This window comes from Nothobranchius furzeri, chromosome 7 (genome assembly GCF_043380555.1).
Source record: "Nothobranchius furzeri strain GRZ-AD chromosome 7, NfurGRZ-RIMD1, whole genome shotgun sequence".
Taxonomy (NCBI): domain Eukaryota; kingdom Metazoa; phylum Chordata; class Actinopteri; order Cyprinodontiformes; family Nothobranchiidae; genus Nothobranchius; species Nothobranchius furzeri.
In genome coordinates, this window is record NC_091747.1 from 62,009,829 (window position 1) to 62,035,346 (window position 25,518).

Consider the following 25,518-nt stretch of genomic DNA (forward strand, 5'->3'; position numbering starts at 1 on the left):
GCTGTCAGGTGTTTTTACCGAGATCGGCCTTCACGTCGTCCCTTGTCTAACCCCATTTCCCATAAATGCCACTTTCCTCTTAAGTAAGACGAGGATGAGCCTCTCCGGGAGACTTTCTGCTCAACGCTGCTTCTACACACATCTCTTTATGCTGGTAAAAGAAACAGCGAGCACTTAAAACCCACAGTTGGATTTAACAAGTAGACAGAATTAGCACTTGCAGCTTACTTTTACTGTTATTTAATGGAGACAGGCTGTTAAATAAACTGCAAAGAAAAAATTAATAAATTAAAAATTACTGTGGCGATTCAGCGGCAATGATGCAGTCAAGGGCAGCGGTTATTCCTCTCAGGCTGATCTCCTGATGGAGCATGATGCCAAATGCAGACATCCCTTTGGCTCAGTGCGTTTCGCGCTATAGGCAAGAGCTTGATGCTTGGTTGAGAGGACAGGACAGCAGCAAAGTGGATGCTTGGAGTGCTTCCAGGGATTAAACTCATGAATCTAAGAGCAGCCAGTGGTCATCATGACACAAACACTGCATGGGTGGTAGCGTGTGCACAGTGTGGCGTAACGCGGCTTTTCGGAAGGGAAAAAAAAGGAGAAAACTGAAACCATAAACCCATAAACGCCTGCAGATTTCCCTTCTATCTTCATATTGCACATTTGAAGGGTGCTACATCTTTATTAAAGACGACACACGCTTTGTGGTTCGTGTCGCGCTCCAGCTCTGTTAAGCGTTGGGAAAACTATGAGGCACAAATGATGAATAAAAGATCGTTTCCTTGATATAAAACGGCATTGGTAAGAATATTATTGGTTAGAAAGCTCTGACCTCATTATTGCCTCTCATAACCCTCTTGTCAGTGCTTTTATCAGCAGCATCACGACTCAACCATGTGGCTGTTTGTGTTTTTGTTTTTCTAACCACGATGGCTCTAAATTCTCAGGGTGGACAAACATTCTCATCCACCACGAGTGTTTCTTCACGCTCTTTAAAACACGAAAGAGAAAAAATACTTTTTGGTCACATTTCAGGACCAAAGAGAACCCTAGTTTTCAGGTTAGCGTCATTTATTAAGGAATGAAAAAATATCCATTCCACTCTGGTAAAAATTAACAACACAGTTGTTGTAGTAAAGTGTTTTCCTAACTGCTGATGAGTCTCTCGCATCAGTCTGGAGGAATTGTGTCCCACTTATTATAAAAGAACAATCTGAATTCAGCCACAATGGAGGTTTTCCAGCAGGGACCCTAACCCTGTTTCAGGTCAAAGGTCAGACATTCTCAATCCAGATGTTCTGCTATAGAGAGGGATTTAAAACTAAAGAATAGAAACGTGTCTTCAGCCTGGATTTAAAAACAATCAAAGGCAGATTTATTTAAAAACGACGTGTTGCTTTATGACATCGATTAGCTTCCTCCGTGTTGTCAGAAAGGCGCTACGGAAGTGTTTCTCTTTTTGCCGGGCTGATTGGTTTAAAGGTGCAATATGTAAGAAACAATGCCTCAGTCATGTAGGAAACAGGTTTGATTCTCAGCCGGCCAGGGGGTTGCAAGTTTATCTCCTTTGAAAATGGCCAAAGAGGGACTGTGTTTACGATCTGCGCGCTCGCAGGGTTGCCAAATCTGCACTGGCATTTGTAATTCAACAAAATTGTTGTTAAAAGTATGTTAGCCGGTGAAAAGAGAGACCCAGAAGTTCTTTCGTGTACCCTTAAGAAGCCAAAGCGGTAAAGAAGGTTAGAAGCTAACATTGAGCTAATGGGGACATTGTCTAGCCTGGCACGCCAGACTAAATACATGTATTATTTAGTCTGGCCACGCTCCATTGACGGCTCTCGGTTGTGGGGCGGGTTCTACCGTTGTCTTTCAAATGATCTCTGCATGCTACTGGACAATGAATGTGACATACTCTTGTTTCACTCTGTTGCATCATCCCACCCACCAGGAATATAGAGTGCCCTGATTGGCCCACAAAGCGGATAAAGCTCTGCGATTTGTTCACTAAGCAGATAGAGCACTATGATTGGCCCACCATTATGGACCAATCACAGCTCTTTATGTGTTTGAAACCCCTCTAAAGAGCTGTGATTGGCTAGTCAGAGTCCTGGTAGGAGCTGCTGAGGTTCCAATGGAGCGTGCCTAGACCAAACTTTGCAAAGCAAGAATTTGGTCTAGTTCACTAGGCTAGACGTTGTCAGCTAATAGTCAGCTTTAAAGCTATCTCAAGCTACTTTTTCAATTACCACCAGCTGGATATTATAGTGAAATGTATCTGTAGCGAATAATGAGCCAATCGTGGCCTTTTACTTTGTTTAACGAGTCGTTCAGAACAATGGCAGCAAGCTAACAGCAAGAAGGCAAACAACTACACTTCCTGTAATGCTGTAATGTTATTATCGTAATAAGGGTAGTAAGTGCTCCCCGCCAAATACCACCCAGGAGCACCAACACCAGATAGGAAAATGTATTTATCAGCATATTGTTTGACTCGTCTTCTTGTCTGGTGCTGATCTGTAACTGGAAACAACTGTTCAGAGCAGATACATAGACTGCAGTACCCACATTTCACCACAAGATGCCCTTCTTACATAATGCACCTTTAAATTCCTTTTTTCCTCTTTAGGAAAATAAAGCAGAATTCCTTGTTTATTCGTGTTTTATTTAGTCTAGTACTAAAATCAGTTTTCTGATCCAAAACACTGAAGTGAGAGAGCAAGATGTATTTATCACTTCCCACAAAATAAGTGGATTACTTTTCAGAGATGAATTTTTAATCTTCATTAATCTTTAATCTAAACATTTTCCTCTATTTCATCCTCCTCAGAGCTTTTATTTAGTTGATATCAACATAGATTTGTTGTGACACTTGTTTACACATCTTTTGCTGTTCTTAGCGTCGCTAAAAGCTTTACCCGTTCTGTCGATGCACATTAACGCCTCCTGCAGCCATGTGGGTGTGTGACTAAAACACATGTAACCGTGCAACACTTAAAATGTCACCTTGTGGTGCTTGAATGTGATAAAAAATCAAAACTCTGAACAGGAAACGTTTATTTTACATATGTTTGCTGTCTCTGACTCCACAGACGTGTGTTTGGTAACGGAGCCACGTCTTCACTTTGCACCTCGAGAACATTTCAGTTTTTGGGTTTTCTTTATTCAGCTAAAGTAGCTAAAAATAGCCTATTTGTGTACTGATGCTGCTTTTATGAAATAAGACCTTTCTGCTTTAGAGACAAATAAAAAGCTTGTTTTTCCCTTAGAAGTGAAAGAATACAGAACCTGTGTGTGTGTGTGTGTGTGTGTGTGTGTGTGTGTGTGTGTGTGTGTGTGTGTGTGTGTGTGTGTGTGTGTGTGAACACAGGCAGATCCCGTGTACCAGATTACAGGGGCTAATCTGGTCAAAGCAGAGCGCTGGATGAAGCATTTATGAGTCCCTTTAGTTTGATTACTCTGAAACAGCTCAGTTTACAGGCTTAGTCCTGATTTCCCTCCGACCTTCCCGGCTCTGCAGGAAAACCGTTAGAGCTGGATGAGGGTCGGAGAAACTGGGAAACCATCTGGTTTGTTTTTGCACAGCCAAACTTTAACAAACAGGCTTCAGATAGCTTCATTCTTTCATGTTTGGTTCTGGTTTTAGCGGCTAACTTCCAAACCAGCACCAACAAACACCGCTGTGTTACTGGGTGCAACTGTTTTAAACGACTCAGTGTTCAGGTATTCATTTGTCTCGTATTTCTTTTGATATTTTACGCTGCTGCAAACTAATTACTTTAGCTTCTCTGCTCCTTGACCCGCCACCTACCGCGGTGGAGGAGTTCGAGTGCCCTGCTGGGACCGGGATCCCACGGATGCAGATCCTGCCCACAGATGCAGATCCTGCTGTAGCAGGCGGATAAAAATAGACGGCGAGTCCCAGGGTCGTCGGTCAGATGGGGAGTCTAAAACTGAAGAAAAGAACGGATCATGCGATAAACAGAGATGTTGTTATTACGTAATCAGACGCACATTTCGTCCAGTTCATCTTTTGGTTTTATTAATGAGTCAGCGGGCGATCCGAGGCCAAAGTGGGTTGCTGCTCCAGGATTTGTGGGCCATGTGACATCATCTTATTGACAGCGAGAACGTCTTCATGTTTCAGCTGAAATGCTGACGTTGGTGTAAAACCTAATTAACGTTGTGTGGATTACTGTGAGGGAATAAAGATGTTTTAAGAAAAAAGCTGTCATATCTCTCAGACTAGCTGTTAGCTCGTCAGTCCCAAAGCTGTTTCTATGAACTGAGGCCGTTCAGGATGCCTTCTGCCCTCTGGGGGATAATCTAAAAACTGCTGATAAACTTTTTTTATAGTCAGCAAATATTTAAGTTTTTTAAATTTATTTATTTTATTTAACCAGACCAGTCGATTAAGAAGTCGGTCTCGTTTACGACGACGATCTGGCCAAGAGGTAGCCGCAAGAGATGGTTAGCTTTATACCAACGACGTAAATACAAACGACTGTTCTCATTTATACGTACAATCAAACCGCATTTAAGCACTCAGACGGAGGCACTGATGTTAAAATAAGTTTTCTGGTTTTATTTGATGCGTTGTTCATTAAAGGTTTAGGAATTCTACTTAAACAGCATTTTTTTAAACGTTTATCAGCACGTGTCCAGGGTTAGACCCTGCTCTCAGACAGAACATCCATCCATCTTCTATACCCGCTTATCCGCAGGGGGCTGGTGCCTGCCTCCGGGCAAACAGGCGGGGTACACCCTGGACAGGTCGCCAGTCCACACACACACACACACACACACACACACACACACACACACACACACACACACACACACACACACACACACCCACCCCTATAAGGACAATTTAGAGACCAGTCAAGCTGACACTCATTGTTTTGGACTTGGGGAGAACCCAGAGAGAACCCATGCATGCACAGGGAGAACATGCAATCTCCTTGCAGAAAGACCCCAGGCTAGGATTCGAACCCGGGACCTTCTTGCTACAGGGCAACAGCGCTAGCCACTGCACCACTGTGCAGCCTCAGAAAGAACAAAACCATCTTATTATAAATAATCCTGCAATCTGAGATTAAAACCTCTGACGGGTTTCCCTGAACAGAAAACAAAGCTCTGCAGTTTCCTGTAAAGCAGCACAATAGTTGACATTATTTCTGTAGAGCTGGTTGCTGTAAAGCAGGTGCGTGAAGGTTTCCACGATGATCATAAAGTTGAGTCAGTGCCTCTAAAACAACAGGGCGGGGGTGTTTGCATGGCTGCAGGAAGCTGAGCCAATCAAAACTAGAAATCAGGATTTGTTTCCGGAGGTTTATCGGTCCTGATGAGTTCATGAAGATAAAAGAAATAATTACAATTTTAAATTTACCCTTCAGACGGGATGATGTGTGTGTTAAACAGAAAACGTGTCGGCAGCTGTTGTTCAGGGATTAATTAGATGTAGAGAAATAAAAACATCCAGTTTATTATTCAGCCCCACCGTCTTCCGCGCGTGTGTGTGTGTGTGTGTGTGTGTGTGTGTGTGTGCGTGCGTGCGTGCGTGCGTGTGTGTGTGTGTGTCGGGGACTTGTGAATGGCAGCCAATGGGAGGGTTGGGTCCCCTCAGCCTCCCTGACATCCGCCGCTGAAGTGATGCAGCGCGGCTGAGACGCGCAGTCGGGGCGGAACAACGGCCAACAAAAGCCGCAGCGAGCGGATACACTCAGGGCTCCGGCTCCGTCGCTCCTGCACCAGCCTGGAAAACCTTTTAACGTTTCTTCTGCTCTCCCAGAATAAACTTCGTCTACCAGGTAAGCGCGGATTTATCCCCAACTCCCTGAAAACGGTGAGAAAATGCGCTCCTGTTTTTGGCACAGCGAGCGCGGTCAGTTTCTAGCTGCGTCTGGATGCGTCCGAGCTCTTCCACCGCGGTGTTCGTCCCTGATCCTGGCGCGTTTATCAGTCCGAGGGAAGCAGATCGGTGTTCGGACCAAAGTGTTGTGATTGGAGTGGAACAAGGATCAGGTTGCGTCTTGGAGCGGACTAATTGCTGGAATACCGAGTTGGAATCGGGAGTTATTTACGCACAGGCAGCCTTGCTGTTTGGATTTCTGCGGGTTCGTTAACTTTTCTGTGTTTTTTTATTTATTTATTTTGGTGTCAAACCGAAGCGCGCCCCTCCTGCTACCAGAGGTCCCGCCGCGCAGCCTGGATGCGGAGCCGCTGTTTAGCGCGTTATCCGGATCAAACTTCAGCTGACCTGGATGGATGCGTGTCTGGGTGGGGTTGGAGGACCCCACTGCGTGCTGGTGTCGCCTCCCGGGATGCGGATCGATGCAGATGGGACGCGCTCAGCCGCAGCCGCGCACCGATGCTCCTCTGCCTCCCACCAAGGCCCCGACACCTCCCTCTCCAAAAACAACATGTCCTCCAGCGTTATAGACAACAGGATGATCGGCTCTCCCTGATGTGTGTTTGAATTTTTAATGTTTGCTGAATAATGCAGAGAAACTATAAAAGGAATGAAGTTGGCTGTTTTACTTAAGAGGTGTGGAGGAATCCTGAGGATGGATGGATGGATGGAGAAAGTTTCTCCCTCCCTCTGTTCTGCTGGATGGCTTCATGCCTGCAAGCAGCCAAGGCGTTGTTTGTGTGAGCTTTAGAAAGACAAACCGGTCCTCATCATCAGAGGCTGACGGCTCTGCTGAACAGGCTTCACATCTGAAAAGAAAAGGTCAGACTCGTTGCTTGTCTCTCTTTCTCCAACTACAACAGCCTCCCTCTTGTTCCCGTGGTACCCAGAGCAGAGGAGCTGGTCGGTCTGAACCAGAACTGGATTCTTCTTTTGCTGTGGTTTTGAAGTTGAGAGATGAAAGGGACAGAGTTGGAATCTGTGGCTGATCAAAGTCAAACAGGGAGCATAGGAGGTGCTGCATATTTAAACAGAGTCCTGTGCACGAGGATCCGTGCATGCGTGTTTCCAGAGCATCGTCGTGTTTGGAGCCGAGGACTCAGCTCGCTCCTTCCTGTCCCTGGGAGGGTTGACGTCACCGGTTTACCCCACAGCCCGGCGGAGATGACCGGTGACCCGAGCTGATTGCATTATTTGTGCTCCAGATGGGCCGCATCACTCTGGTGTGTCCTGCTCCTAATATCCTCTCCGCACCGGCATGTGGAGCTAATGAAATCCCTAATGATGGCAGCGGCTCGCGGCCTTGGAGCGTTGGGGTACCTGTGGATGGTTGTTGAGCCCACATGTGTAGCATGTGGTTCTGGTGCGTCTGAAATCCGCCGTAGTGCATTAGTCCGTCTGTATAGTGTTATAAAATATACAAAATCTGTTTGTGCTGCAAGGATTTTCTTGTGCCAAGCATTTATCTGAAGTCTCTGCCGTCTGTGCCAGGCGGCGCGGCTTCCCTCTCCCTCGGTGCTGCGTGAATCTACTCCATCAGCAGAGGGAAAGTTTCTTCCCTGTTCGACGTGACGTTGCTTTTCATGTCTCCGGGCCTTTTGTGACCGTCGGAGCGGCAACTTCCTAACGGCTCCTTCCTAATGAGACAGATTCCCTTCAGAGGCGTCTGTTTACGGAGCAGTCACAACCGTAGCGGCTCAGAAACCCACAGGAAGCAGAAAGGACGGATCACCTTCGACGCTGTTCGAAGGCCAGCCCGAGTCTCAGATTGTATTTTTCATAGTTAGATGTGCCGGGGGATTTGAGAACTGGATTATAACCGGGGGAGCAGGAAAACCCTCCTGCTCTGCTTCCAGTGAGCTGAGAAGATAGATGCGGGTTGATCTTACAGCTTATACCTCACTTAACAATGGCTAATTATCTCTTCCTGCTTCGTGTAGGTGAACAGCAATTACGCAGAGATACACTCATAAATCTGTTTGCTAAGGCACCAGACGGAGACGCTGAGCGTGCACGAGCGGTGTGCACGCAGCTCTGGATAACGCTGATATGCAGTGTGCCTGGAATCTGGTCACCAGAGTCCAGTTCTCTGCAGTATGTGCATATGAAATCACTTAGATTCCCGTCTTCGGGGTGGGAGACGGAGCAAATCTCTGCCAATGTTAATAATGCACGCTGCCAACACCCCCCCCCCCCCCCCTCCTCAAACCGTGGCTTGGCTCCACAGCTTTTCTAATTATGAAGTGTCTGAGAGATAGCTTCACAACTCTGACAGTGTGGTGGTGGAGCGGAGTGGATCCGGTGGAAGAGAATCGCCAACAAAAGCCCGAGACAGTTTCTAGAGACGCTTCTGCAACAACAACACCTCCTTAAGCGTAAAGATGAGCAGGTGAGCTAGCAAACACGAGCAAACAAATGCCGTGCAAAGGTGCTGGCTGCACCGCACGCCTCTCAGCACAATTTAACAAGATATATTAGTCACCCAGGAGGCTGTGGAAAGCCAGGCATCCAGAGCACGCTGCAGACTGCAGTCTGACAGCGCGAGATAGTGATTTACAACAAAGCCCCGTAGACCATGGCACAATTTCAGAGTTACGGAAATGACACTGGTAAAGCGGGGGCATGAAAGTCTATTCACCAGCCACGTCTCATTTCTTACATCATTTGACCTGGGGAGGGGAGGATGACAAATTCAGCATCTGCACAACTCTGCAAGTTCACTTCTTAGCTGTCGCTGAAATAGGAACAAAAAATAAATAAAAAACAGGTCCAAGGACACAAAAACGAAGCTCCCGTCTTAAAGTTGAGGTGTAATCGATTTCTCGACCCTGTTGGGGCACCGTTAAGTCCCAGAATTGGATTCGGAATTAAATCCCTATATCCAATATGAGTAGGGGTGGAAACAATAATCATCTAATAGTGGGAATCACAGGTCCAGATCACTATCAAAATCTCATCACCGCTTCCCCGGCTGCAGGCTGAGCTCGGTGACCAATTTCATGGTAATTTGTTCGTGCGTTTCCCGGACTCCATGCAGAGACACGGATTAGGCCGCAGAGGTGCAAATGCAACGTCTACAGGTAGAAATGTACATTCAGAGTGAACCGGGCCTTTTCTGCTCATACGCACTCATTTATTCTCTGCCATTAACTCAGAGCGGAGAGCTTTGTCCAGATTTCCTCCTCTAATCCCGAACAAACTCACATTTTTCCTAATCTGCTTCAGCGGATTGTTGGACAGGAGCTGAAAATCCCTCTCGGAGGTGTTTGTGTGTGTTTTGGGCGCTGGTACTTTCAGGTACCTGGTTGAGGAGGAAGAGTCTGACTGCAGACAGATCATGTCCACGGGTCCTGCCCCCCCCCCCCCCCCTAGTTGGATTCCTGTCTGAGCAAAGCCCAGAGGCTTAACTCTGGTTGCAGTAAGTGGACTGAGGAACGCTAAACACTGTCTGGGGGGAGGCTGCTGAACATGACAGTCGGTTAATAAGAGTATGGCGGAAGTCTAAAAGGAAGTGGGAAACGTGTGGGATGAAGGGGTGGGGGGGCACCGGCTGACTTTTAAGACTTCTGGGAGAGGAAAGAGGATTGGCGGGAAGTGAGTGTCGGGTTTGATGAGTGTTTGATGACGAAAGCGTGATGGAGGATCAGAAAATCCAGGAACAGGACAACAAAGAGAGAGAAAGCTTGGAGTTTAAAGACGGAGGCGAGAGAGGGTGATAACGATGCTCGCGTTGCTTCTGGAAGGCAGACGCCGTGAGAGCTGTCAGCTCCAGGCTGGGACTCTATAGGATGACGCGTTAACCCCTCTGTCTCCACCAGCACCACCAGTGTGTAGCTGCACGTCTGTTTGTGCACGCCGACGTGTGACTGCGTGTCAATTTCTCTTGGCAGCAGAGAAAGCGGAGTGATGTGGTTTTCCCCTCTAACAGCCTCCAGGAGTAATGATCCCGGTTATCGCCGATGACGTGAAACACCTCGACCCAGCGGGCATCGGCGCTGCAGAGAGCTGCCCTCGATGCTTCGGGGAGGCTGTTGTCTTGGTGGCAGCGCGGTGCGCACAATTCCTCTGTCACCTCCAGCCGGGCCCCTCCTTCTGTGGATAATGGCCTCCTGTCTACGTTGTGAATGATATCTGGACTCTATTGTGGGCCTCTTTCCCATTGTGCTGCAGAATGCCTTTGTCGCCTGTTTTTTCTTTTTTCTTTTTCAATTTTTCTCGGAGAGGTACAATGTGCAAGCCGTCTTCTGAGGTGCTTTAAATGCGCAGGCAAACCCATCAGCAAAGGTCCTATTTACTTTCGCTCCCCAGAGTGAAGAAAGAGCGGTTTGTGCCATTGTTCTGCTCCCTCTCACAACATTAGGACGGCTCATTGTGAGCCAGACGAATAGAAAGACCTCTGTGCGAGCTACCTGTCGAATCAAAGCCCGTGTGCTGCTGTGGGACCACCTATTCCCGAGGGAAGGACACGATGCAAGGTTTCTGCTGCAACATGGGACACGCAATAAAAATAATACAGCGCTGATGTTTCAGGCTGAATGATACCCAGAGCGTCTCTCAGCTCGCAACCTGTCCTCTTTGTAAAAAAAGGTCACTCTCGAAGACCCCCAGCAGCTGAACACTGAGCTTTGACACGAGGAACTGACAAGCGGACGTGTGCAGGTCTCCAAGGCCTCCAATTACTGTTCGACGCGTCTGTCCGTCAAAAACAAATGGAGCAGGACCTGCCAGGAGACCTTGGAGGAGCGGCCCCGGAGTCCGCTCCGGCGCTTTCAGCACTCCGCTTTAATCGAGTTTGATCAAACGAAGGCAACGCCAAACTCCGGTTACTGTTCGCCCGAGGATAATGCGAGAGAGTTGAATCTATTGTTGGGGAAGATGCCTGGGGAATTTCTTTGAAATGGAAAAATTGCATTAAACATTCCATTTGTATTAATTACATTGTGCCGCTCATTAGCATGGGCGCTTTCAGGAGCGGCGGCAGTGCTGCTGGTGGAGTTGGGCTTGAAGCAGCACTCTAAGCAATCATATTAGAGGCAACCATCCACGCCCGAGGCACGCTCTGTGATGTCACTGCGTGAAGAGGGGTTTATTCTGAAGCGTTGTGACTAGACCTTTGGTCCTACGAGATGTCTGTCGCTCAACTAACTCAGATCCAATTAATTGTAGCTTAAATTCAATCGGATGGCCGTGACTCCCGGCTCTAGGCCTGCTGCGGAGGGCTGCTGGCGTGGTCTTTGATGCTGAAGACCACCAGCCCACCAGGAGTTTAGAGACTCTGGAGGTCAGGAGTCTGATCTCATCTCGCCCCTTTGCCCCGGACCACTTAGCCTTAACTCTGCATTTTACCCTTTCATGCCGGCGGGTGGGGGTGTCCAGATCTATTTAATCATGTTGTGGCAAAAGGAGGACTTTGTTGGTAAACCTCATGTTTCATATTTTTAAGGTTTAATGCTCTTTAGACATCAGGGCGTCACGTTGCTGCCTAATCCTGGTACTTTGGTTCCTTTTGCATCATAACTATAATTTATTATGCGTACACATGTTGGGCTCCTGCCCCCGTGACCCAGATGGAGATCAGGTGATGATAATGAGACTAAAGTGTGTGACAGTCGAGCGTAGGACTCTTTTAGACCTAAAACACGTTCCCTGATATCACAAGGTTCTTATACAAGTTAGCATAATACCCCAGTGTAGTGCCAGAAAAAGTGCCCCTGTCATGAAAGGATGTCTGAGTGAGGCAGGGTTGTTGGGTCACGTGTAACGGCACCATGTCCGGCCTGGCTGATAATCATTCTAATTAATCAGCCACCAGTAAATCAGTCAAAGCAACCTTTAGCATGCTAGGTTTGGTGTTATTTGGATGTTTTGGGGGGTGATAATGTCATAATTCACGTTTATGTAACGGTCTCGGAGCGAGTCTGTCGGTGAGCCGTGACTGTGGACAGAACTCTTGCGAGGGAATGGACGAGTGAATTTATTTAGCGAAAGACAGACATGTCGTGGCTTCACCTCGGTCACCTATACAGGCATTCTTATGCTTTTAAAGGTGTGGTTCACTGGTGTATGAATGCATTTGCAGCGTTCTCTAGTGTAAATCAGTCTTATTACAAAGAGCTGTGATGCTGCTGTTCTGAGATGCAGGAGCTTTCTGGTGAAAAAAGCAGGATTACTCGTTTACACGCAGCTCGCTTCTGATTGGCTAACAGAACTCTCCTCGCTACAAAGTCAAAAAAAGCTTCCCTGTGGGTGGGCACATGCCAAAATGGGCGGAGCCATGAATGCAAATTCACTGTGTGACATAGATGTGTGAGGATTTCCAAATCCTAGCACTTCTATCAGAAGCTAAAGCAGGAGATAGGTGTAGGAGACTATTTTCATGTTCGGCCTGCATGAAAAACTCAGAGCGACTCATTATAATCAGAGATAATCATTAAAAATAGTTTTTCAGTGTTCTACGCCTTTAACCGCGAAAGTGGACCCGTGGATTCAGCTGGTTTACCCGAGGCAGCAGGAAGTGTGTGTGTGTGCGTGTGCGTGTGTGTGCATGTGTGTGTGTGTGTGTGTGCGTGCGTGCGTGCTTGTGTGCGTGTGTGTGTGGTTGCATGGACACAAAGAACACGATGTCAGAACTCGACCCACGGCAGCAGAAGCAGACACTTGTGAAATGTGGTGTGGATCTCCTCAGTCTCATAAATAATGGACGTCATTGGAACATCTGTCAGCCCGGTTCCACGTGCACGTCAGACAGCCGGACTGGAGCACTGCTTTACATCCACATAACCAACCTCCGGCGTGCCCCGTGTTTACACGTGCACACCAGCACCCACGCTGCCTCTGCCTCGTCTGCTGATTTATGAGGTCCGAGCGTGGTGGACCGTCTCGGACGCTCTCGCCACACACGTAGACACGGATCCGGTCGCCGGAGGAGAAGCAGCACTCTTGCACTGAAGACCTCCCTTTGGTTCAATAAATAAAAGTGGTAAAAACAATACGCTCTGCTTTTGTTAAACACACACGGCTCTTGGACGTCGGAGGCACCACCTCTTTAGGTGGTGAAGAGGCAGTAAACACACGCCTCCAGAGCCATGCCTGCTTGTTGATTCAAACTTGTAACGTTAAACACTCTCTGTGAGTTCCCTCTAAACACATCCAGGGAGGTGACCGTGATGCGACGTCCGCCCGGCAGGAGGCCAGGAGGCGGGCGGCTGCTGTCCCACCTCCCCTCTGGCAGCTGGGTCTGGGAGGATGAGCGGGCCGGGCGCTGCCGCTTGGCGGTTACTGTACGCTTGCTTTATGGACTGAAGCGCCGTCTTCCCGGCCCCGTCGCGGTGGAGGATTCAGCTCATAAAGCAGCATCATGATTTGCAATAAGCAGAGTTAGAGGAGAGTAATGAAGGTGTAAATCAACTGAGCCAGTCTTTTTTTTTTTGCCTCTTCTTTTAATCTGATGCTGGCAGTTTCCCTCCCTTCTGTCCTGTCCTCTCCCCCTCCTCCCCCTCCTCCTCCTCCTCCTCTGCTCCTTCCTCCTCGTCTCTCTCTCTCTCTGTAATAAAGCCGAGTGAGCAGCAGTTTTCGTAAACAGTTTCAGCGATCACTGTGCCAAGTCCAGCTCCTTTATTTTGTGAGGTTTCCATCGCCCCGTATGGTGCTGAGATTGTGGGCATGGGGGTCTAATGAATGAGGATGGAATGAGGAGTATTTAAGTCCAGTCTGGGAGAGGGGAGAAGCAGGGACCGTTTGTTGGGCCTCCTCATAAGAACTCCTTTGTTTCTGCAGAACTTGGGAACAAAAAGCCTTCTTTTTGTCCGCGGCAGTGCTGGGAATGTAAATGCAAATGTGCTCCGCACAAGCTGTGTGAGAAAACGGGAGCGGGACCACACATCCGTCAGGCGTCCGTGGCTCCGGAGCCTCGCCTCACTCACTGCCCCTTCCCCTAAATGAAGCCGTCATCAGGAATCCCAAATGGAGTGGTACGTTGGATTGGAAGCAATCATCAAAGGAGAGGGTGTAATACCTCTGAGCTGAAATGCCTGGCTGGGACTCACGCTAAAAAAATGTCCATTCCTCGCTCCAAAATCGATCGTACGGGTCCCTGCTCTCCGGTATCCATGGTCACCTTTGCTGTAAAGTAGGGTATTACTTCTTTAATGCAGTGGGGTTTCATTCTGTGGCCAGCGAGGGGAGGAAGGAAAAGAAATACATCTGGTGACCTCAAACACAAAGAAGTGATGGCTGAGGATGATGAGAGAGAACGGCCTGCATATTTCACACTTCCGCTGTGTGTGTTTAAACATGATGAGTTAGATTTGTTGTGGAATTATTTTCCTCGTCTGGCGGTTTAACGGCGGCTGGCCTCCGTGGACGCGCTAATGCAGTATTGATTGTTTATCTGTAATAACGGCGCGCTGCAGCAGCGCTGGTGGGAACGCGAACGGGAGGGCGGAGGCAGGAGACGTTTTCAGGACAGAGGAGTGGGAAGGTGGTGATAGATAACGCGCCGTACCCGGTCCTCTCTTGACTGGTGATTGTGGATTTGGGGTCAAATGAGGCGGGCGGGCATACTTAGCAATAACCCTGGTGTGAAATGCGAAATAGAAACCGGGGTGAGGCCGCTGCTGTCTCAGAATAATGATCCCGGCGCCGCTGACGCCGTCCGCCCACTCTCGTCCCCCTCCTGCGAGCCCGGAGCCCATATGGCCGGCTACATCGTCTCCATGTGACCTATGGCCGGGTCCGTTGTTTAGCCAAGCCCCCCGAGGAGCTCGGTAATTACAAATACGCTGGAAGTCACGGCAGCCATGAGAGAAAGGTGAGCGTGATTAAAGATGTGTGTACAGTGGAGTTCAAGGGCCACGCCGGCATATTGGATCATCCGTCTCTGCAGCGTCCGGGAATCAGAGACCAACTTAGATCAGTCAGACATCTTTGTTCATTAGAGTCCAGCGTGATGCTGAAGCCACTGTCCTCGGGGCCGACTCCAGGTGAATAAACACGAGTCACAGTCCAGGTCAGAGGAGACTCGTTTGTTAATGTGACTCAACTGAGAGGCAGAAGTAAGCATCTACCAGCCGTCCGAGGGCCAGGGTTAGGGTGGCGTCACCTTCTGTCCAGAGCGGACATTTATAGTGTTTAATGTTGTTTATTAGCATTATTTTATCATCCCATTATATAAAAAACAACCACAGTAAGATCAGGGGCGTACTGGGAAGAGTCTGGTGATACGATAAATATCACAATACAAGGAGACGACACAACTTCTGATAATGAAAGCCAGGACTGTATTTGATGTTCAGATGCTTCCAGGTTACCTGGCAGCAAGTCACGTGTTCTGGGGAAGCCCTGAAGGGTGTTTTACGTCACTGTTATGCTATTCGAACCTGCATAAGCGAAGGCATTCGGACGTTTAATGACCGTTGAAACGGCGTCAAACCGAGACGTTCCGTCATGGTTGAAAAAGTCCCAAAATGAACCGACGTCTTTTCTGGCCGTGACGTCTTTCAGCACATCTCATTTGGGAGTTTAATAATTAATATTTAGGCTTCTTATTAGTGTAAAAGAATACATTGTTACTATAATAACATATCCTTAGATTACACATTTCCGTATGCCTTCGGAATAGAAAAGTCATTATTCCTGCCTGGAGCCGAACCCAAGACTTTACCGGCGAGCCGTTCCTCTAACACACACGATCTCACCGAGTAGACATTCTCCCACAGCTGATTCACAACACGCTCATGTTGAACTACACCTAACTAGCTGTCAAAATAACAGTAAACATGTACCTGTAGACATGAACAAATATATCTGAATCTATGTTGGATCAAATTTAAGACGTCTGACCGCGACCATCTCTGGCCGTGGACACCGCCGTCGTGACTATTGTTTGCTGTTAGCGTCAACCAGCGCGGCCATGTTTGTTTTGCTTAGCCGGGCGCTTGATACTACCGTCAAAACTAACTCCCACCATACAGCACAACGAGTTTGGAAAACATGAGGGTGAGGGTGGCGATGATGATGAGGGTGAGGGTGATGATGATGATGATGATGAGGGTGAGGGTGGTGATGATGAGGGTGAGGGTGGTGATGATGATGAGGGTGGTGATGATGATGATGATGAAGGTGAGGGTGGTGATGATGGTGAGGGTGGTGATGATGATGATGATGAAGGTGAGGGTGGTGATGATGGTGAGGATGATGATGAGGGTGAGGGTGGTGATGATGAGGGTGGTGATGATGATGATGATGATGAGGGTGAGGGTGGTGATGATGAGGGTGAGGGTGGTGATGATGAGGGTGAGGGTGGTGATGATGAGGGTGAGGGTGGTGATGATGGTGAGGATGATGATGAGGGTGAGGGTGGTGATGATGAGGGTGGCGATGATGATGAAGGTGAGGGTGGCGATGATGATGAGGGTGAGGGTTGTGATGATGAAGGTGAGGGTGGCGATGATGATGAGGGTGAGGGTTGTGATGATGAGGGTGAGGGTGGAGATGATGAAGGTGAGGGTGGAGATGATGATGAGGGTGAGGGTGAGGGTTGTGATGATGAGGGTGAGGGTGGTGATGATGAAGGTGAGGGTGGCGATGATGATGAGGGTGAGGGTTGTGATGATGAGGGTGAGGGTGGTGATGATGAAGGTGAGGGTGGCGATGATGATGAGGGTGATGATGATGAGGGTGAGGGTGATGATGATGATGAGGGTGATGATGATGAGGGTGAGGGTGGTGATGATGAAGGTGAGGGTGGCGATGATTATGAGGGTGGTGATGATGATGATGATGATGAGGGTGATGATGATGAGGGTGAGGGTGGTGATGATGAAGGTGAGGGTGGCGATGATGATGAGGGTGAGGGTGATGATGATGATGATGATGAGGGTGATGATGATGAGGGTGAGGGTGGTGATGATGAAGGTGAGGGTGGCGATGAAGGTGAGGGTGATGATGATGATGATGATGAGGGTGATGATGATGAGGGTGAGGGTGATGATGATGATGATGAGGGTGGTGATGATGAAGGTGAGGGTGGCGATGATGATGAGGGTGGTGATGGTGATGATGATGATGATGAGGGTGGTGATGATTAGGGTGATGAAGGTGAGGGTGGCGATGATGATGAGGGTGGTGATGGTGATGATGATGAGGGTGGCGATGATGATTAGGGTGATGATGATGATGATGATGAGGGTGGTGATGATTAGGGTGGTGATGATGAAGGTGAGGGTGGCGATGATGATTAGGGTGATGATGATGATGATGAGAGCGATGATGATGAAGGTGAGGGTGGTGATGATGAAGGTGAGGGTGGCGATGATGATGATGATGAGGGTGGTGATGATTAGGGTGATGATGATGAGGGTGGTGATGATGAAGGTGAGGGTGGCGATGATGATTAGGGTGATGATGATGATGATGATGATGATGATGAGGGCAATGATGATGAGGGTGATGATGATGATGATGAGGGTGATGATGATGAGGGCAATGATGATGAGGGTGATGATGATGATGATGAGGGTGATGATGATGATGATGATGAGGGTGATGATGATGATGATGAGGGTGATGATGAGGGTGAGGGTGATGATGATGATGATGAGGGTGAGGATGATGATGATGATGGTGATATTGATGGTCCAGTTACATGTGATGACAGTCTAAAAGACAACCATTCCATCACAAGGACACACACACACACACACACACACACACACACACACACACACACACACACACACACACACACACACACACACACACACACACACACACACACACACACACACACACTTATGGGGACATCTATAGCAGGGCAATCCAATCCTGGTCCCGGAGGGCCGGTGTCCTGCATGTTTTAGTTGTAACCCTGCTTCAACACACCTGATTTCAATCAGCAGGTGATTAACAGGCTTCTGCAGAGCCTGATGAGCTGCTGCACAGGTGACTCAACCACTGAATCTAGTGTGTTGGAGCAGAGAAACCACTAATACGTGCTGGATACCGACCAGAGAACCTGAAACAAACCCATGCATGCATGGGAAAAACACGCCAACCCCATGCCAAAAGGTCCCAACCAGGATTTAAACCTGCAACCGTTCTGCGGCTATGTGGCAGGCAACAGTGCTGCCCTGTTGGTTCAGTCCACTTTTAGAAAATAATGTTTTCTTATCTTTTCTGCAGCAAATGTACATTTATTCTCAGCATTACAAATCAGACCCCTTCCCAAATTTTCAGGCTTAATCTTTTACGGGATCCTCACCATTTGCACCATTTCCATCTAGTTTGTGTGCAGAAATTCTGGCAGAAGTCCTGCCCGTGACAAATGGCCTTCCCAGCTCATGAATGCCTCACTGGCTTCACTTGGGTGCAGAATTTTACCCAATTTGTCCAATTTCAGCACCCGTCTCTCGCCCCTGAGTGTCTGAAGCTACCACCATTAATAAGGCAGAAGCCGCTCCTCCAAACTGTCGCCGTGTTATTTTAGGGCGGGCTGCTCAGAAAGGTCGTTACTCTAAGTCAGAGGGGGAAACGCTTTCTCAGAGCATACATTTATTTTGGTGGCTGATGTCTTTGTTTTAGCTCCATGTATTATGTAGTGTTGTGTGACACTTGTGTTTGCGGCTGACCCGCTGTTACAGTCGATAAACGCCTGAATGGAAATGTGCTTCCACGTCACTCCCTTCCATGTAATTTTCCCAACGGGGAGGCCGAGACGGACGTGGGAGCACAACTCCTCTGTTGATTTTCAATTCTCCGTGCCGAGTTTGACCTTTGTGCCGTCCAATCAGTGCATCTGCTTCCAGAGACGCACGATTCGTTTAAAAACCTACGTGTCAGTTGTGATCCGATGCCCTGCTGGGGCCACATTATTAATGAGCCGATACAGAAATAACAGCTTTTAATTAGCAGGTTTATTGGGAATGATATTCCTATACTAGTGCGGCTCTGGCCTTTTGCTCCAGACTGTGGAGGCAAACAGACTCGTGCGCTCTGCTGCACACAAACACACACACACACACAAACACACACACACACACATGGGAAGCAAACACTGATTTGCATAAAGACGGAGGCTCCCATAACCACCAGGGTATGCCACAAAGGCCACACTGGGGGGAAAGCAGGAAGCCAGCAGACCTGTCACTGAACCTCTTCCATCAGCCCCCCCCCCATCCTCCCTCAGAAACAAGACCGCACGGCTGCTGGTGACTAAACGTGTGCGCTGGTGATCACACAGGAAAGCAAACAACGCAGACGTCTCGCGACCTAACGTGTCGCCGGATGCGTGCCATTAGGCTTTTATTTCCTTTCTCTTTATGCGCGGGGCTCGCTCGTGCCCGTTTGTTCTGCCGCCGAGCGGCGGTGACCACATCTGTTTGCCACCAGGGTACCAGACGTTATTAATCTTTGTGAGAGGACATTTAGTGAAATCAAACCTCCATTTATTAGCCCCGAGTACAGGATTGAAGAGCTGGCGAGGGGAGATAATGGCTTTAAGCTCCCATTTAGTCAATTAATTTCCAGAAGTGGGGGGGAAAAAGTCTGTGGTTGATTCTGTTTGTGTTGACACAATTCAGAAGCTTTTTTGTGGGCTGAAAGTCATTATTTTGGCACTAGAGCTGGAACAAAATGATGCTAAGAGAAATGGACTCTGGAGATGAGAGAGACCCTTTAAAATAATGTGCTAAGAGGGTCTTCTTCACCTGCTCTCCAGCTCGATTGTAAACACGAGAGTTTGTGGAGGGCCATCTTTGTTTTTGTCACAGTGACAACTGGGAGAAGGGGAGGGAAGCTGAAAAGACGGAGCTGTGAGCCGAGGGCTGGCAACCTACAATTTAGTCCAGACTGAGCAGACAAAAAATCAAGTGCATGAGAGGAATGGTTACTTCAGGAGCCCTCTGCGGTCCTAAACTAGGCCACTCCGGCGGCGGCTGAGAGCTGCGGACTGAGTGATGCAAGCCCTGCTGAGGAAATAACTAGAAAACAGGCAGAGGGGCTCTCATTGACTTGGCCCAGATTGTATGATTTATATGGGTTATTTGGTATGCATTTGGGCAGTGAGGCAAGGTAATGTGTTTGCAGTGGGCTCTGGAGCGGGGCACCCGATGCTGGGGGCTAACCTGCCCGCCTGACAGGGACAGGATGAGCTAATTTGTTTGGATTACTGTCATCCACTCAGAGCTACACTCTCAAGATTTCTGTCATGTCTGATCAGGAGCTCGACTAACCGCGGCGTGTTGTGGGAAAAGAACGCAGACGCTGGCTCGTGGAATTGTCGCCGTTTTGTACGTATTGATCCACGTCGAGGTAAACAACGAGCACGCCGGACGGCAGCACTGATCCGTGAGGACTGACAGACTTACATAGTCTGATTGGTGGAGATCTGGGTTAGCTGGAGGTAGAAAATTGGGATAAATTGTGCAAATGTTTGTAATCTGAATAAACAGATTAGCATTTGTCAAAAATGTACATAAAATGCATTTTTCCTAGTTGTGTCTAGTCACAAAGTCTCTTATTTATCAATCACCTGATTCCTCTCCAGTCAGTCCCAACGCCGTTGTGTCGGTCAGCAGCCCTCCGAGAGGGAAGCGGGCTCCAGATGAGCTTCACACTTCTCTGTGACGACTCTGGGGTCACTTTTAGAAAACATTTGTCATGTGAGGAAACTAAAAACCCGCCTAAACGTTCCGACAGAAGGTAGAAACTCGCCCCAGTAACAGTGGCGGCTCCAGAAACGCTTTTCTGCAGGTGCTATGAAGGAGCTAATCTTTTTATTGAGGGTGCTCTGAAGGAAGTGGTCATGCGTACCTATTGTTCTCTAAAACACCTTCAACACTAGCAGATACACATGCGTGCACAAAACCTCAACAACACCTGAAACAATCATTAATATACATCATAAACATGTGAACAATCGCTGACTTCTCCATTAAATCATAAACACATACAGCCACACAGAAAACCATCTATAGCGTTGCAAGGTTAGCTAACGCTAGCATTAGCATTTCCAGCGGCAAAACCCTGGACTGCTGCGGCGGTTGAGCGTTGACTCCCTTCATCCAGATCCGTAGGTGTTTGTGGGTCTGAGATCACTTCCAAACATTCATTAGTTTCTGACTGAACCCGTGGAAATGTGGGCAACAAAAACCGATCCATTTTACCACTAGCTCTACCTTTCACTCGTTCGCAGGTGGAAAATGAGGTCAAAGGTTAACATCAATTTCTTGTTTTGGTTCAAGTTTTTACTATCTATGTGATACTTTACTGATTACTTTTGTTTTATATGTTAAATATTATCACATCCACACGTTAAATTAAAATTAAATTGCAAAAAAAAATAAAAAAAAAATCTAATATTTACTTGGGGGTGCTATGACTAATTCAGGGGTACCTATAGCGCCCCTAGCGCGCCCCCAACCCCCCCGGCGCTGCCACTGCCCAGGATACCGTTTGCACTTTCTCACCTCCGGCAAGATGTAGCAGCGTGACACCAACATCCTCACCCGTTAAAACATCAATCAATCAATCAATCAATCAATCAATCAATCAAAGCTTTATTTATAAAGCGCCTTCTGCAACTCTGTCAGGAAGCCCAAGGCGCTGAACACTGTACAGTACAAGAGGAACGTCTGGAGGACCACGACAGACCTCTCAGACACCAGTCTGATGGGGTCTAATGGTGTCTGTGGGAGCCAGGCTCCATAAGCAGCCCAAGGATCCATCCCACCATCCCAGGACCAGACACTCGGAAGCTCGTCTTGTCCAACTCCGCTGGATATTAGGATGCTGGTCAAAAGGGGCTTTTAATCCAAAGTGGTTCCCGTCTCGGAGAACACAAACAAAGAACAATCTCCTTCTGTTTCAGCTGTCAGCGCTCTCGTCGTCCTGCTGCTGGTTTCTAAGTCACCAGTGGCACTGGGAACGCTGGCCAGCACACGGCGTAAAGCGGCTTCACGACCATTGTTTAATGAACCATTTCAGCAACAAAGAAGCTGGTTTACACATCGTGTGTTAATAACAGCTGCGGTAAACTAACCCTCTACTGGACTTATCACTGAAACCAGTTCAGAAGTGGCTCCAGCATCAGACCTGTCACAGACGAGGCCATTACTGGTTTCAACGTGGTTAGGAAGCTGGTTTGGAGATGGGATTCCACCTCTTGACGTCTAAAGTTTATTTGAAGTTGGTTTATGATCAAATCAAAGTTCAAGAACCTTTATTGTTACATGACTTGATTCCAAATTCGGTGGTTTTAAGTGAACAAAACAGAACAGAATGATAGTAAAACCAGACTAAAGGTAACCCGGAAAAGGCAGGAGGAAATGCGAGCTCTGAACAGCCTCTGTTTGTAGAAACAGAGATTAGCTGTGACCAGATTGAAGAGCTAAAGGCTAGCAAAGCCAAGACTAAAGTGGATTTCTGCTGTTTAACTCCAGTCTCATTTAACGTGTTACTAGTTAACACAGCTGCTATTTAATAGATGACAACAGCTAGCGGTGGCACTTCCTGTGCAGCCTGGGGCACTTCCTGCAGGAATGTCTTCATTCCTGCGCCGCTTAAAGGCTTCAAATATATCTAGAAGCTAAACGTAATAAAACAAACTGTGACTTGGGCATTAAAATGACTTTGTTCATGTTAGAAGGACATGTTTTTCTGGTTTAATTTTCCTGTTTTTCTACTTAAATACTCAGAAACAAAGGAAACGTTATTCAGAGCGTTGTTGCCGAGCACCACAGGAAGTAAAAACGTGCTCGTCAATAACTTAAAACAGAATTTGTGTTTATTCAGTAAAACATGGCAGAAGACTATAATTCCTGCCTCATTACTAGACGGATGAAGATCCTTCATCGGAACGCGGGCTGGTGAGGCTGATTGTTAACGTCTTTCAGGGAAAACTAATGTGTAATTTAGAAGCACAAAAGGGACCAGTAACTAAATTCCAGCGTCGTCGGAGGAATCCTAATTCAGACTCGGCTCTCGCTGACATTCAGTCAGGAATTTCACATCGGCTTTGCATTCCGATTTGACTGAGGATCAGGATTCGACTTGCTTCACGCTCGTGTCACACGCTCCTGTGAAATCCCTGCTTATCGATCATTTTCCTCTGCTTTGTCTCCGTTTTATCTGAGTGTGTGTGTGTGTGTGGGGGGGTGTCGTCCCCCAACACAATGCTAGTCTGTCTAGACTCAAGCAAGCAAACACAGAATCCATATATTGATGGGTTTGGGGGAAACATTTGTGTTTCTGGGTCCTGTTTTTGTTTTTGTGATCCAGATTTCCGTTTGATTTGTGGAGCAAAAGTTTATCCAGCTGCCGGTTTCCAGCAGGGAGCTCGGTTGCGAACCACTAACCCACATGAGCCGCAAGACAAATGGCGATCCCCTGATTTGGGTCGAGCGAACAGCTTCCCGACGCTCACCCGGGATTCAACAGGAAGCGGCTAAACTGGACGGAGAGTGACAGCGAATCAAGCTTCCCTGGACGGAGCGAGACGAGACGGAGAAGGAGGAACATCCTCACGTTAGCAGCCTTTAAGGGCCTCCTCTGTGGATTGTAACACGACCACATTACCTGTGCAACCAGTCCTCCTCACCCCTCCCTCCCCCGCTCAACCCCTGGCTGACATTCTCCTTTCTCACTTTTAATTGCACCCAAGGGGGTTTCTCCGGGTTGCTGTGGAAGTCTCCAGCTCAACAGGCGCAATAGGGTGCTTCGCCGTGTTGCTCGTGCCGCTCGTTAGAGGAGCGGGGACGGATGGGGGGAGGTGGAGGAGAGGGTGAAGTAAAGAAAGCTACGAAAAGTCTAAAACATCACTCTCAGGTCTAGATTAGGCTAAAATGCCACCCAGTTTCATCGTGTCTCTGCAGCGGAAAGGCCATTAGCCGGCCAGATCCAATATGTATTGATGAACGCATTTGTGCGGCTCGTATTGTCCCGTCTCTATCCTTCGTTCTCCGGTGTTAGATAAAACCAATAGATACATTTAATAAATAATTGCTCTGATTCAAAATGTTATCTGAGGCGATTCTGTGAGCGTGGAACCAGGAGGGCATCCAGAACGTGCTGCGTTCATCCTGCTTACCCAGCACCCTCCACCATGCATTAAAAACAGTCGCTGCCAGCTCTACACAATCTGTGACAGGCAATTTAGAGCAATTTACTCTTTCTTTTTTATCGAGCTTTCTTTCCTTTAAATGACTCAAATGGTGCACGATGTGGAGCGAGGACGGGGCGGGCGAGACAAAAGGAGGGAGAGAGTCCAGGCAGGCTCGTCTGGTTGTAAACACACGGAGAATATAATTATGGTGTCATGTTCTATTACACACCTTCATTATGACGACGGCGCTCGCTGAGAAAGTGAAACTGGAAAGATTAAACTTTTTTTTACTGCCTACAGCTGCTTAAACACAAGGAGGCGATCCAAGCGCCATCATTTGTCTCTCTGGCCTGCACTTCCTGTTTGTTTTTGACCAAATGAACCAAAAACGGAATGAGTTAAGATCAATTCAACGAGGTTCTTTTAGCTTCGGACATGAAGGTGATTCATGTCCGAAGCTAAAAGAACCTCGTTTAATTTTTAAAAAGAGGACATAATGAACATTGTAAAGGAGTCAAGATCAAGTTTATAAAAATATCTGAAACTCTGGCTTTTATTTTGGTGAGAAAGTTAAATTATTATTTGGTCCAAACAATTAAAATGAAAAAAAAAAGTAAATATTTTATTTTTCATGTTTCGGGGTTTTCCTACGGCCGATGCCGATCTTTGGAAATCACAGCTGATTTTTGAGCTAACGGATGATTTTTGAGCTAACGGATGATTTTTTAGATAAAGGCTGATTTTTGAGCTAACGGCTGATTTCTGAGCTAAAGGCTGATTTTTGAGCTAACGGCTGATTTTTGAGCTAACGGCTGATTTTTGAGCTAAAGGCTGATTTTTGAGCTAACGGCTGATTTTTGAGCTAAAGGCTGATTTTTGAGCTAACGGATGATTTTTGAGCTAACGGATGATTTTTTAGATAAAGGCTGATTTTTGAGCTAACGGCTGATTTCTGAGCTAAAGGCTGATTTTTGAGCTAACGGCTGATTTCTGAGCTAAAGGCTGATTTTTGAGCTAACGGCTGATTTTTGAGCTAACGGCTGATTTTTGAGCTAACGGCTGATTTGTGAGCTAACGGCTGAGTTTTTGAGCTAACGGCTGATTTGTGAGCTAACGGCTGAGTTTTTGAGCTAAAGGCTGATTTTTGAGCTAAAGGCTGATTTTTTATTTGTTTTGAACAAAACAGAAATGACTTAATTGAACGTTAGTTTTCCGTATCAGGAGAACTTGGACACCTACGGTGGCAAGGAGCTGCTGCATCCTCTTGTTTCTGATTGATGATTGGCCAAAGAATGTCAGGTGATGGTCAATTATTCCTAAGTGGCAAATATCAGTCAATAATAAAGTCCAACCAAATATCTAACTCATGAGTGATCAGTCAGCTGATCAGATGGCTGATCAATAGCCATCTGATCAGTCGACCAGATAATAGCATGATTATTGTCACCAAATTGATAAGTTCTCCCATTAATTAGCCGAGTCACCAGTAAGAGAACATTTCTATTGA

General features: G+C 47.4%; 1 protein-coding gene across 1 annotated transcript in view; it reads left to right on the forward strand.

Moving 5' to 3' along the window:
* The first annotated feature begins 5,670 nt into the window (after positions 1–5,670).
* cdh6 (cadherin 6) overlaps positions 5,671–25,518 on the forward strand; it is a 61,009-nt gene continuing 41,161 nt past the window's right edge. Inside the window, exon 1 of the mRNA XM_015955512.3 lies at positions 5,671–5,813. The gene's annotated coding sequence lies outside the window, so the exon portion shown is untranslated. The remainder of the gene's footprint in view (positions 5,814–25,518) is intronic.